Source organism: Aedes albopictus, chromosome 2 (genome assembly GCF_035046485.1).
Source record: "Aedes albopictus strain Foshan chromosome 2, AalbF5, whole genome shotgun sequence".
Classification (NCBI taxonomy): Eukaryota; Metazoa; Arthropoda; class Insecta; order Diptera; family Culicidae; genus Aedes; species Aedes albopictus.
The window spans coordinates 11,518,747-11,534,388 of record NC_085137.1 but is presented as its reverse complement, the minus strand read 5'-3'; positions in this window follow the sequence as shown (position 1 = coordinate 11,534,388).

The following is a 15,642-nucleotide window of genomic DNA, read 5'->3' as shown; positions in this document are numbered from 1 at the left end:
AAAATACTATGGAACGAGCTCACCATTTTAATGAATAGCAGTCTTCCCCTCGTATAGTAACATCATAGTAGCATAAGGCATGACAGAGAAGTGTACCTTGGTAGAAAGGAATGGTACATTCCTATGCTGATTCTAATACAACGACTAGTGAGATGATGAATGTACTAGTGATTGTAGCAATTTCCATCCAAGATTAGTATTAACATTTATGAAATTATTGTGAAAGTCACAAAAAAGCTTCAATCTTTCTCCAACAATTGAATTGGCTTGATCGGATGGACACATGTTCCTGTGCTAACAAGCTTCTTTTCTCGCCTCTATTTTCCCCAAAACACCTGCGTGACGTCAAAATATCACAATTACTACATTATTCAGTTCTGGGCATGGTCTCCCCGGCCATGATTGGTTCCGAAAGCTTTTCATATCGCGGATGCCAAACGGCGGCGACGGTGGTGAGCCGTTTTTATCACATGCAAACCATCATCGCATCGCCTCGCCGCAGTCAGTCCGTCAGTCGGTGGCGTTGGGCGCGACACCGAGCGGAAAAAGGTGAACAATTATTTATTTATTCCACTTTGCTCAATCAGCCCTCAAATGAGCCAAAAAATATACATTTTATTAATTATTATTCACGGGGTGACGCGTTTTTTCGGCCACCAGAAGGTATCAGACGACATGGTGGCGCGGCAGACCGAATCTCGATTGTTATTCGTCGGAACGTTGACATCTTTCTCGCTAATTTTGATCGTTGTTTGGTTGGGGCCCTAGAGGTGGGGCCTCGAACGGAAGCAGATTGATATTCGGAGGCGATTGGAGCTCTTTTTGGCGTGTTTCTTGGAAACGGAAGTCTATCGGTGTTGGTTAAAATGTGCATATTTTAGCTTGCTCAATTGTAATTGATCGTTTTTTCAGTCGGAAATCACAATAGTAACAATACAATTTCATTTGATTGTAGTTTAGATACCTCATAAAATTTATTGCCTTGTATGTATTATCAAAAATACTCTGCTGTACAAACGTTTTTCTAACTAGTTTGAAGCAGCCTTCATTTGAGCAAAAGCTGAACACAAGAGGTATAATCCTTTATTCAGTTCCTAAGCTTTTGGTGATTTTATTTAACCTTCAGCAGATTTTAGGTTGAATGAAAGGCTCATTTAAGGCTTAATATGCACTTAATCAGCAATCAATCAAAATAATTTATAGTGTAAACATAAAAATATACACATTCGTTAGCTTTTTTTACCATTTCAGCTTTCTATTACCAGAAGAGATGTTCAGGATTGTATAAATTAGTCTTTGGGAAAACTGGGATTGAACTCGGACCTCTTGATTTAGAGCCATTCACCTAAGCACCAACACCGCACACAATTGTATACATATCCTCGAAAACGAAAACATTACTGGTTGTATTTGAATAATCAAGAACATAAGTTGAACTAAGCCTATATTGAGGCTGAAGAAGCGATGTTGACTCTACAAAAACTTGTTTGAGTCAGCTGTCAAAAATTATTTAATTAAAGGTTGAACAGAAGATGTTTAATTCTGCATGTTGGAGTATGTTTTTAAGCCGGTTAAACAGATGAAATTTATTCTACTCAACTTGATATTCAGCTATCTGTTAATTGCTGATTAAAGAGGTTGAACAAGCCATACATCAGACCTCAAACAGCTGCCATTGTGTTCAACCATTGACACCATTGACCAGCAAATGTTCAGCTATTACTCTCACTGTTCAGCATTCCCAAGCAACATACATGGTTGCAAGACAGTGACGGCAGCGTATGTAAAGGGTGTCCACGATGAAATTGCCACACAGAAAATATTGTATAACTTTTGATTGCGTTCGCCAAAATAGCTAATTTTTTTACCATTAGCTAATACCATAAAATGTTCATTTAAATCGGTTGTCGATATCATAAAATGAGATTTTAGAAAATTTGGGCACCCATTTCAAAAAATTGCTTAGGCTATAACTTTTTTGTTATCACATCGAAACGTAAGAAAATTTCACTCGATATTCTTAACATAGTATCAATTAACCCTCTAATACCCAAATTTTTGATTTTGATCTAAATATCATTTTTCGTCATCTCAAATCGATTTAAACATGTTTTGGAAGATGATTCTTTTTAATTCTCGATTTCGTGAATTTCAGTTTTTGATTTTTCTAATATTTATTTTTGAACATCCCCACACTTTTATATTTTTCCTAGAAGCGAATTCGGGGCACGGATTTTTTGAGATGGAAACATTCTGAGATTTTATGATAATTGTTGAAATATTATTGTTTTAAATTTTTTTCATACAAAATTTAATTTTCCGTGTAATTTTAAGGAAAATAATTTTAGAGTGTATTCGATTCCCTTAAACTATAAAACAAGGATAGAATGATTTGGGAAAAATTAAAATATGTTAATTTTAGCGATTCAATACAAAATAAACAATGACTTCTAAAAGGTGACTAAAACATCAATTTTTCAATGATTTTTAAAAAATGTAAATACGCTTTCAAAGACACCAAAAACCATTTTGAGATATACAAAACAGTCCTAAATATCAGCCAAAAATATTAAAATAAATGATTTTTCACGAAACAAAAATTACAAAAATGCTCAAACTATACCCCGTCTAAAGGCGGGATTGGGTATTAGAGGGTTAAGTGGAAAAAATTTGATCGAAATCGGTTCAGTACTTTTTCTAGTAAATAGTGAATCAAATCGCTTCTAGGTAAAATTTAAGTACTTTTTGACCATTTTTAGTTCCGCGTGCACTATTTTGACTGTAGAACTGGTAACACTGTCCCGATTTTTATAAAACTTTGACAGTGTAAAATTGTTGTGTCAAACTGTTTACTGTGAAAATTTCAGCCATTTTTGTTGAGTACTTTCAAAGTAAGAGCAGTTTGAATTGTACTATACCAAAATCCACATCTGCTTATTGTGACATAGTGCGACATATATGGCTATAATATTTTAACGGTATGATCAAATTGAATGAAATTTTGACAAATTACTTCTACATACATACTTTACGTACATAAAAATTGTCATTTAAAATCGGTTCTGTATATTTGTCGCCAGAGTTGAAACGGCAAAAAAGTGATATTTTCCAAAATGTTTGCACCAGATTCTCAAGTGGCAATTCCCTTGTTTCAACGATATCTCCACCAATACTCAATCGATTTTAATGAAAATTTTATGGTATTAGCTACACATAATATACTATTCATGGTCAAAAAATTAGCTATTTTGGCGAACTCAATCAAAAGTTATACAATATTTTCTGTGAGCCAATTTAATCGTGGGCATCCTTTAAGAGTTGCACAGAAATCACTGTAACTTACTGCGCAACCCTTACATACGCTGCCGTCATTGTTTTGTAACCATCTGTGTTGCTTGGGTTCATTGATACTTGGGAACTCAGCAACTTCTTCCTTAAAGGATTTCTCCCAGGATTCTTTCACGGAATATTCCAAAAACTGTATCAGAGGTTTCCCAGGTAACAATTTGATGCTGTACAAACGTTTATCCAACTATTTTAAATCAGCCTTCATTTGAACAAAAAAGCTGAGCACAAAAGGTACAATCCTTTATTAAGCTCCTAAACATCTAATTTTGGTGATTTTATTCAACCTTTAGCTGATTTAAGGTTCATTGGAAGGCTGATTTAAGGCTTAATATGCGCTTAATCAGTAATCAATTAAATTTATTAATTGTGTAAAAATAAAATGAAAACACTTTTGTGAGCCTATTTTTACCATTAGCTGCGTCTATTTCTAGAGAAATGTTTAAGAATGTATAAAGTAATCAGTGGGAATTGAACTCGGACCTCGTGATTTATATTCACTAACCTTAGCACCTAACACCACACACACTTTATATACATATCCTGAAAAACAAGAGTATTACTTGTCGTGTCTGAATTAGAGATGGGGAAACAGGTTCAATTTTGAGAGTGAATCGCTTCCGTATTCAGTATTCAGTAACTCATTTCGGGATTTGAAGAAGAATGTCGATTTTCGGTGTGCGATGATTCTTTTTCGCACATTTCAAGGCAGTTTTCAAGAAAATCCACTTGCATAGTGCGCCTTGAAAGCATGCAGAAATATCTGAGCAAGACGTACTAAAATGCAGGATACGCAGATTTAACACCAAAGAAGCGAATCAGTTTCGGAATCCGACCACTCAATATAAGAATAATCAGAGAATCGTAACTTTTGAAAAGAGTCATGGTTCACTCTCACTCGGTTTCACGAATCGATACTTTGAGTCGATTCGCGAATGAGTTACCCATCTCTAGTCTGAATAGTGAAGAACATAAGTTTGACTAAGTCTGTATTGAGGCTGAAGAAGCGATGAGGACTTCACGAATACATGCTTGGGTCAGCTGTCAAAAATTATTTGATTTAAGGTTGAACAACAGATGATTAATTCTGTATGCTGGTGTATGTTTTAAAGCTGGTTACCCAGATGAATAATGTTATATTCAGCTTGATATCCAGTCATCTATGTATTTCTGATTGAAGAGGTTGAACAAGCCATACTTCAGACCAATATTCAGCTGTCATTGCGTTCAGCCATTAACACCATTAACCAGCTATTGTTCAGCTTATACTCTCACTGTTCAGTATTCATAGTTAGTTGGGTTCTCCATGATTCATCAAGGGTTTTTAGGTCTTCCTTCATAGATTTTTTCCAGGCTTCCTTTAGAGATTCTTACCGAGATTCATTCAGGGATTCTTTAAAAAAATCTTCCCGGGATTCCTTTTTGAATTTCTTTTGGCACTTCTCTTGGGATTCTTTTAAGAATTTTTTTCCGGGATATTTGGGGTTCTTTTATGGATTCCAGGACTCTTCCTGGAGTTATCGCGGGATAGCTTCTGGAATTTTTTTCCGAGCTTTCTTTAGGAATACTTTTCAGAATTCCAGTACCAGTACCCCGGTTATCAGAATTTATTTTTATCGTTATTGTTTGCATTCCTCCTAAGATTCATAAGGATTCTTTCAAGGATTCTTCCGGTGATTTCTCCCGGGATACCTTCCGGCCTTCATTCAAGTATTCCTCCCGAGAATCATTCAGGAATTTCCCCTGAATATTTTCAGCGACTCTTTTAGAGATCAATATTATTGCTTTGAGAATTTCTTTGGAAATTTCTGCTGAGTTTCCGTCAAAGATTCCTCCAGGAATTCCAGAATTTATTCAGAGATTCCTCCACAGTTTTCTTAAAGCATGTATCCTGTGACTCCTCCAGGGGTTTTTCAAAGATTCTGTCGAGGAATTTTCCAGGAATTCTTTCTGGAATTCCGTTAGCAATTGCTCTTTTCATTCATTCCTCCCTATTCATTAACTCCTTCAGTATTTCTTCATCACTTTCTCTCAGGTTTCTTTTAAAGCCTGTATCCACAATAATCGGGACACAAAAGTATGGCTGTAGCTCTGCAATGAATCAGTGAAATTGGCCAAATAATTGACTGAGAACTCTTTGGTGTATGTTTATTATTTGTGCCAAATTTCATCAAAATCAACGCATTACTTTTAACTGTAGATGAAAAACAAACAGACGTGGTTTTAAGCATTTTGTACAAACATGACCAATTTTCATTCGCATAATAGATGGTTCTTTTAAGCTACAGTTTAAAGTTCTAAGATGATAATTATGAAATTTCGTTAGCAGTTTTGATACTTATAGATACACTTTCTTGCAAAATTTCATCAACTTTGATCACTTGGTTTGAAAGCTACTGCTGTTGATAGGTGTGAGTGTTAGGGAAAATTTTTCGTGTTTTTCATGTGCGATGTTTGCCTATTCATAACTTTTGAATTTCTCTGCTAATTTTCATGAAATTTTGATAGTAGGTAGTTCATTATGTGTATATTTTGCTCGCAAATTTTTTAAATAATTGGTATAGTACTTTCAATAGTACAAACAAAACAATGAAGGGTGCTGACTAATTGCTTTCGGAGGGGCAAAAATCACGTTCAGTCCCAATACATGTTTTGACTATAACATTGTTGATAGTGCATCGATTTTTTTGAAATTTTGCCTATGCAACAAATGTAGATTGAGACGTTTGTGTTCAAAATTTCAGCCATCTCCATTGCAAAATTAAAAAGTTACAGCGCTATGAAGCAAAACTAGGGGCTGTACAAAATTCATTGGCGCACATTCTACTCTTTCATTGCTACAACAAAAAGTACTACTCCGATTCACATGAAATTTTGTAGGTGAAATGAGCACATCTTAAGATGTTATTAGGACAAATTTGAGCAATTTTAATGTATATATTGCAGAGTTATAGCTGTATTTCTGTGTCCCGATTATTGCGGATACAGGCTTTAGAGATTCCTACCGAGATTCATTCAGGGATACTTTCAAGAAATCTTGTAAGATTCCTTCATTGATTTTCCCCGTTTTTTCTACGGCATTGTTTCAGGTGTTCCTCCCAAAATTAATCGAGGATTTCCTATTGGGATTCCTCCTGGATGCTTTCAGGGATTCCTGCAGATTTTTTCGCGTGATTTCTTTATTGATAGTTCCTGGATTTCCTTTAGGAATTTATCCCAGTATATTTACGCGATTCCTCCCAATATAATTTTTTATGTTCTTCTATTAGGGATCCTATCAGAGATTCTCCCAGGAATGCTTTAGAAATTTCTCCAGGGTTTATTCTGAGACTTCTCCCGGGAAACATTCAGGCATTTTTCCTGGGCTTCCTACTAAATTTTTCATGGAATTTATTCAAGGGTTCCTCCAGGAATCACATAAGTGATTCATTCAGAACTGTTTCAAAAGGACTTCTTGTGAGATATTTTCCCGGATTTCCCAGATATTAAGGGATTCCTTCGGAGAATTCTGCCGAGCTTCCTTCTTGGATTCCTTCAGGAATTCTTCCCAGAATTCCTTCTTTGAGTCCTCCCGGGATTCTTGCATATTGATACTTCTCTGGTTTGCTTTAGGGATTTCTTACAAAACTCTTTCAGGGATTCTTTGGAGTATTCTCCCTGAGATTTCTTAAGGATTTCTCCCGGAACTGTTGCATTGATTTTTCCCAGGATTCTTTCCACCATTCTTTCAGGAGCCGTTCATAAACTACACCCATCTCAGAGCACCGCTTCTCCTCGTAGACCTTTTTCCATTAAAAAAATGAAAATTTTAAATGCAGCGTTTATTTTTTTTTCGATATTGAATTAGGGATATCTTTGGAGATTTCTCCCGCGATTTCCTCATAAATAATTTGCGGATTTCCTTCAGGATTCGCCCAGGATTTTTTTCAGGGTTTCTCACGAGATTCTTCAAAGTAGAGATTATTTTGTATGATTTCTCTAGGGGAATCAGGTGATGAGGCCGAATTACGTTTGGCTGAAAGGGTCAGTCTAGCCTAGTCTATACAGTCATCATTTGGAAGAATCCACTATTTTTATTTTATTTTTCTTGTCATTATCAATACTTGTAAAGCACCAAAGATGCGTTACAAGTATTAGTCAGTTAAGTACATGTACACTCCCGTTCAAAAGTTTGGGGTCACCCCCTCAAAAACATGTCATTTTTTTAGGCCCATATCTCCGCCAATTTGCGTCCGATTTCAAAACCCTAGGTTTCATTCAAAAGATAATAAGTCAAAGAAACTTTGAACATGATTTAAAAGAAACTTTTTCAAAAAATTTTGTATGTAAACTTAACCCAAAGTTGCCAAATTTTCTAAAAAATGAATATAAACTTACGGCAGTGTCGCTGGAAGTTGGGTAGACCAAATTTTAAGATGAGAGCGGTAAAAAATCTAGAAAAAAAGTTATTAAATAAATTAATCCTTGATGTCATCGACCAAAAGTTTGGGGTCACCCCTCAATATGATGTATCGGCCAAAAGTTTGGGGCCACTTTCGTAAAACATGGAAAAGTGATTTGGTGATATCTTCGTCATCTATAGTTCAATTTCAATTATTTTTGGCTCATTTCAAAGATAATTAACTAAATTTACATTTGATGTCTTTAACTTAACGTATTTAACAATTTTTGTATATAAAAATGTTATGTAAAGTTAGCACATTTTACCACGCTTCAAAAAATGAGGCAACTTTACGTTAAGTTTTAGTATGTAAATTTCAACAAATATGTGTGATTCAATGTCTATGCAGTAAGTATCATTCATTTTGTTTCAAATAAGCCAAGAAGAATTAAAATAGAATGAAAGATGACAAAGATATCAACAAAGCACTTTTCCATGTTTTACGATAGTGACCCCAAACTTTTGGCCGATACATCATATTGAGGGGTGACCCAAAACTTTTGGTCGATGACAACAAGGATTAATTTACTTAATAACTTTTTTTCTAGATTTTTTAGCTAAGTTCTGTAAAAAGCAGTTGAAAGCTAATAGAAAATGGGTCATATTAGCGCTCTCATCTTAAAATTTGGTCTACCCAACATCCAGCGACACTGCCGTAAGTTTATATTCATTTTTTAGAAAATTTGGCAACTTTGAATTAAGTTTACATACAAAATTTTTTGAAAATTTTTTTTTTTAAATCATGTTCAAAGTTTCTTTGACTTATTATCTTTTGAATGAAACCTAGGGTTTTGAAATCGGACGCAAATTGGCGGAGATATGGGCCTAAAAAAATGACATGTTTTTGAGGGGGTGAACTTTTGAACGGGAGTGTATTAATTGTATTAAATACAATTAAACAAAACCATAGAACGGCGACATCTCGTCAGCCACTCCGTATAGTATGTATTATAGATATCAAGAAAATACGTTGGGAGTGTCGTGGCTAAGAAAGTAAATGTCACTCCACTGAAGGTCTTCACCCTGGAATAGGACATAGGAATTCAAGCCCATTGTCCTAAATTTCAGGCTTTCAGCCTAAGCTTAAGGAGAAACTTCAGAGAATACAAACATGGCTGCCACAATGGCCGACTTGGTCCCCTACTCACGTTTTAAAGAGCACCAATCTTGAAAATTCGTAAACAAAGGCTCTCAATTTGGAAAAGCTGCCTCTTTTTGCAAGTGAGCAAAGCCAGGATAAACAAGTACGGCTTGGTTCGATGCTTCGTTCGTCAGATTTGTGCCTCTAAAGTTTGCATGCAAAATTGCAAAGAGATTTCTTGATGTTTTACCTTAAGCGGCTTTGCTTGCGCTCTCAAATGAGAAGAAAAATAATATGACGATCCCTTCCCCGCCTGTTTTAGCACCCCTTTGACTTTAGGTCATTTTTTATCCATACCGTACACTACGTCAGCAAGCTGCTGCCAACGGGTGCAAAAGGAACATTAAATCACCCCAAATTACGAGTAAGAAAGTAGTAGCACAAAACCAACTCTCCAAAGTCTGTCCAGTACTGTATACACTTTTTAAAATATGTATACATACCAGTGTAATTAGGAAAGATCTCACCGAGGTTGTTGGGGTTTCTCTGCGTTCTGTTGCTTTCAACCAACGAAGAAGAAAATTACATTGAAAATCCTACGACAAAATGGTCCATCAACTTGTAACATTCCGTACGATCGATGATACTCCGGAAATCTGTCGAACGCTGTTAATTGCAGTTGTTACTGCAATGAAAAGCTGTGCCTTTTCCGATAAGGTACACCGGGGCAAGATGAAACACGAAGTTTTGAAATAGGTTTCAATACAATTTGGAAATTTATCCTTCGCTAAAAGATGGTTTGAATCAAAAACTATGTGTTATGGCGATCAAACTGTTTATCATCATTAGAAAACATCATCGCTGTTTCAACTTGCCCCGGTGTACCATAAGTGCTTCTTTACATGAAGAACGATTGCACTGAAAATTTATTTCATCACTACACTTCGCGGAAAATAGCTAGATATCATGAAAGGATTTTTATTTACTTTTTTCTACTTGGAACAAATCTTCCAGAACCGCAAGTATTGTGATTAACTGTTCCTTATTTTTCCGATAGACCTAATGAAGCTTTTCTGCGCAAAGTTTTTAATGTAAATTCAATGTTGGCTACACTTGTAACCTTTTGACGTTTTGACGTTTTTAAGATTCGATAACCCTTTCCATCATCTGTGATAAATTTTTCCATATCCATAGGGTTCTATGGAGAATAAGAAAGGAAAGATGCCTTCCCTATTTGAGTAAGTTCACTCGGCCTGCTGTGATCATGTTTCGATTGCTTAATGGATCATGCTAGCCGAGAGCGGAAACAAAAACTTCAAGCCTCGTCTTATTTGGGGTCTTACAGATCTACCCTGCTAGCCCGAAGTGTAATTGAACGCCAACCTCGCTATTCTCTCGAATCACCTTCTTGTTTCACAGCTCTCATGTTTCAACATACTGCTGAGTGCTGTGCTGACTCCCGCGGCAAAGTCCGCGCTCGTCGCTCGCACAACCGGTCGCCGCCAGCAGCAGCGCGCAAGTCTTTTGTTTTACTACTTACTGATCTTATAAATAATATGTTTTTAATAAGAAATTGATTGATAAATAGTTTATGGCCTTTCGATTGGGTGCCGGGCCCGGGTCCGAAATGCTCACACCCATTTCGAACTCAGCACAGCAGTCTTGGGCATGGGCATGAATGCGTGCGCGACTTTAATGGGTGCTATATAGTGGGAGATTTAGATAGTGTTCTCTCGTTTAAAACCGGCCTTATTGGCCGGTTCGAATCGGCTGTGTGTTGAACGAACGGATCCAGTAGGCCTACTGCGATTTTCAAGAAATGTAATGTCAAAAATTGTGAAAAAATGGTGCGAGTAACCGAAAACTATTTCCGAAATTTCTTGCGTCGATTAAACTGGTTGATGCCAGTCACAGTGGGTTGTAATCGCGTTTAGCGGAAAAAAATAAGAGTTATGGCTGCGGATGTGTAATTTCAGCCTTCCTGCGACTCCTTACACCAAGCAAAGCATTCGTTCAAAGTCGCACCGCGCCACCGCGCAACGGTCACCGCTGATGGAGGTGGGAGTGATGAAGTGTTTAATAATGCAGTTCTTTTGGCCGTAAAAGCTGGTTTTTATTTGATTATGCCATATAAACAGGGGGTATTTATCATAAAACTGGTCTCTTGTCTGGAACCTGGCGCTGCGCTGCGATGATGGCAGTAGGCAAAAGGTGTGGAAAGAGTGAGGCAGTACTTCATTCGACGACGACGACGACGACGCAGTAGGCCAATCGCCTTGTGCGGTTGGTCTCCATCGCGACATCCATCGTAGTCATCGTGGTCGTCGCGTCGTAGCCATGTAGATGCTTATCGTCCGTTCAACGGTGGACCTTTTTATTAGCGACTGGAAATAGAATCTTACCCAGTCGCAGGCGATTTGAACTAGGTATTTTCTAAACAGATACTTGCAACTTCAAATTTGTGTTTTGAATTTCTTAAAAATACTCATGGAATCAGCGAAATATTAAGGGGTTCCAAAATGCGTTGATTCAACCAGCGCTTAAACGATCAGTGCTTCCCAATCAGTTACAATATGAAATGGCTTCAATGCATTATTGCTGTTCTTTTCTCTGATACCTTGATTTGTAGCATTTCCAGCCCAAACACGAAAACATGTGTCATTTTTGGCTCGATGTTATTCAACTTGAATGAGATTTTGTTAGTGCACTGGATTTCGTGAACCATTTATCAAAGATGTTCAAGGTCATTCAAGAAGGCCTTAGATCTACAAGCGTGATCCATGAATTGTTAGTAAATTACAGATGCGATGCATTAAGGACGTAAGGACGTAAGGTACATGAAAGATTGTCTGGAAGAGTACTGGTTTTCAAAGATGTTCAAAATCCTCCAAATACTCCTTAAGGCCTATATTTGCAAGAGTATTTGGAGGATTTTGAACATCTTTGAAAACCAGTACTCTTCAAGACAATCTTTCATGTACCTTACAGTAATGCATCGCATCTGTAATCTACCAACAATTATTCATGGATCACGCTTGTAGATCTAAGGGCTTCTTGGATGACCTCAAGGCGAAACTGGAAGTATTTCCTCACTTTTTGGTTTTTGATTTTTTATTAAATAACGAAGCAGTATTTTCGAAATCGGTTTTCGTACACATGTAGAGTATGGATCAAGGTATCTTCTGATTTTTTTTGTGGTGAGAAATGTTTTTCGTTTTACAAAAACAATTTTTGAACAAAATTTCATAAAAAAATGGTTTCTGCAAAAATGGAAAACATTTTCCACCACAAAAAAAATCAGAAGATACCTTAATGCATACTCTACATGTGTACGAAAACCGATTTCGAAAATATTGCTTCGTTATTTAATAAAAAATTAAAAACCAAAAAAATGAGGAAATCCTTCCGGTTTCGCCTTAAGATCTACAAGCATAACCAATGGGTTGTACTTACTATATTAAGCCACGAGGATTATAACCTTAATTGGATTCTCCAGATTGTAAGGCATCTAAGAACAGTCTAGAGTGAACTTAAGACCTCCAATGCTCATTAATTCCAATGAGTGAACTTAAGGTCTTCAATGCTCCATGGTCCTTGAAAAATGTTGCATCATATGTATTAGTAATGTACCAACAATTTATGCTTGAAAATCTTAAGGTTTTCACTCATGAAGATTCTTGGAGAACCTAGAACCATATCATTAATGCAACAACAATTCTTCGATTACGCTTGTAGATGCTAAGGTCTTTACTCGCGGAAGTGCATATCTTTGGAAATTAGTTATATATAAAACAATTCTCAATGGACCTGTAGGATTTTGCATCGTATCAGTAATGTAACAATAATCTATGCATTACGCTTGTAGTTTTGAGCCTTTACTCGCGGAACACCTAGAACATCTTCAAGAATTAGTTCTCTACAGAACTATGCCTTATGGATCTATTGGATGCTACACCGTATCATGTATGTAACGACAATCTATTGATTACGCTGATCGTCTTAAGGCCTATATCCCTTTCGTGACGGAGCGCAAAAAAGTAAAATCTCCATACAAATTGCTCAACTTTGGATCTCCAGAACTCTTAGATTTCCCAACAAACCAACAACTATTTTTCCTCATCTGAAAGAACTACTCTTTATCTTTCGATTTCTAGCTTTGATTGCCTTTATAAATCGGAAATAAAAAATATGCGATAGATAAAACTTTTTCATGTTTTACGGTTTTTGTCCACTTTTTGTTTACCTTGTTGTGGTAAATCCCACAGGAAACGTAAACAAAAGTTTATTTACACACATACAGTTTACATCACTTAAATCAAAGTCTTAACACATGAAAAAAATATGCAAACATGTTACTGCTCAACAGCACAATTGTGCTGGTTCGTCACGAAAGGGATATAACAGTTTTGCACATACCTATGTTTCATAGACATAAAGAATGTTGCACATCAGCAAAAGTATAACAAAAAGCCATTTGATAACGTATGTAGATCTGCTGAAACTTTCCTGAGACAACCCTGAGCTTTATGCCCCAATCCCCAAACAAAGCCATATTTCCATTTGAACACTTCAAGACAGTTTCCTTGAGCCTTCGCTTCATCCGTCTAAATAAATCGTCATTAACATCCCTAAACATCCTAAGAACATCTCCCTAAAACCAGTATGCACTTCCCTCCCCAAACCCATCCACAATCTCTTGACTGTATCCTCCACTTACCCGTAGAACCCACCCTTGTAACACTACCCCTTCTCTCTATATATACCTTAGTGTATTTTATGTATATAATACTTACTTGAGAGAAGGCTGTATCGATTGGGATGGATTCGACAATCAATTTTTCCTACCATCTATAGCATAAGTTTGAGTTGAACAAACAGGTTTAAGGTATCGAAAAATCGTCTTCAAAGGCATTCTTTTTGAAATTGATTGATCGTTGTTATTGACATTTGCTGGCTTTCGTGTCACTTACCTGAAAAAAGAGAAAAAAATGAAACAAGGATTAAATACGAGAAAACACATGATGCGGTTTTAACTATCTGACAAATTTTTGATGGTAAAGGAGTGTTTAGAATAGTTCCCGGGAATCTCAAGGGTTTCAGGAAGGGTATCAAGGCGTATTTAATAGATTACAATAATTTTCATGGGGTTCCAGAAGGGTTCCCAGAAGTAATGAAGTTTTTGGGATTTTTTGGGAGTATTGCACTCTCACAAACATATTACTCAATGATACAATATTATTATTGTTTGTGGCTCCATACGTATTTGAAGCTATTCCTCTTTTATATAAGAAAACCTTCACTAACACTTTGGAAGAACTTTTTCACATGCAATAGAAGTTAAAATTTAAGAAAAAATACTTCACTAGTGATTCAAAGGATAAGAATCTGTTTGCGCTCATGTACGTGAAAAAATACCTCCTATAGTTTTCCATTATTGGTGACCTCACACGTTCAAAAACAATGTTATATTGGAACTTCTTCCAAGGATCCCTTCAGAAATAAAATAAATATTCCATCTATCACACAAATTACCTCAAAAGTTCTTCTACGGGCTCTTTAAAAAAATGTTTGAAAGATTCATTCGTAAATTTTCTCCAGAAATTATAAATTCAGTTTCTTAAAAGTATTATTTCTGATATTTTACTGTATCTTTAAAAAAAATCTTGCAGAGATTGCTTCAAAACTTCCTCCATTATTTTTTTCAGAAATCCTTGAGAGATTACTTAAAAAAATATCAAAGGGTTAATTTTGAAAAACCTTCCATTTATATTCTTAGAAATGGCTCCATGAGTTCTTGAAAAAAAAGAATCAGGAGTTCTTTCAAAAATTACTCCAATAAAAACTTTCCAGGGAATTAAAAAAAACTCAGCCAGATTTCTATAAGCATTTCTTCAAGAATTCATCCAGGGATTACTTTGGGAAATTCATTGTTTCCTTTCGATTTTTTTCCAAAGCTTTTTTTAGAGACCCTGAAATTTATTTAAAAAAAATCTTGGATTCCGAAATTGCGTCATGGATTTAGAAAATCCTCCAAGAACTTAATTCACGGCTTCCACAGATTGTTGAAAGTTATTTTAAAGCATATTAATTATTCTAGAAATTCCTCTAGAATTTGAATCAGAATTTCCTCCAGAGGATCCTCTTTAAGTTTCATCAAGTATTCCTCAAGAGAAGCTCCCATGGGTTTCATTTAAAAAAAATCCTCCAGACATTCTTTCAGAAATCAGAATGACATTTCTTTCAGGAAATCATTCACGGATTACTTTAGAAATGCTTCCAGCGATTCGTTCAAAATAATTAAAGTTTAGAGTTCCTCAAAAAATTTCCCGAAATATTTCTTTAGAAATTTTCCAAACTTTTTCAGAAATTCGTCAAAGTTTCCACCACACATTCGTCTAGGGACTTTTTGTAGATTTTCCTGGAGATTCCTTCTGAAAGTCTCCATGAGATCCCTCCATAAATTTGTCTAAGCATTATTTTGAGATTTTTTTTCAAAATATTGCTTCATGTGTTCGTTCCTTCAGAAATGCCCGGTCTAAATTCGGTCTAAAAATCAAAAAAAGATTTTTTTCCAGAATCTGCCAGGGATTCTGCAAGAAATTCTCCAGGGCGTCCTTCAAGCATTTCCTCAAAAAATTTTACGATATTTTTCCAAAAATCCTTTTGGAAAGCATGGGGTTTTACGAAGGAAACTTGATGGAAAGGGAGATGGCTCTCTCAGTCTTTGAATCAAGAACGATTTTTATCTACATTCCCGACGTTTGGATAGCTTTCT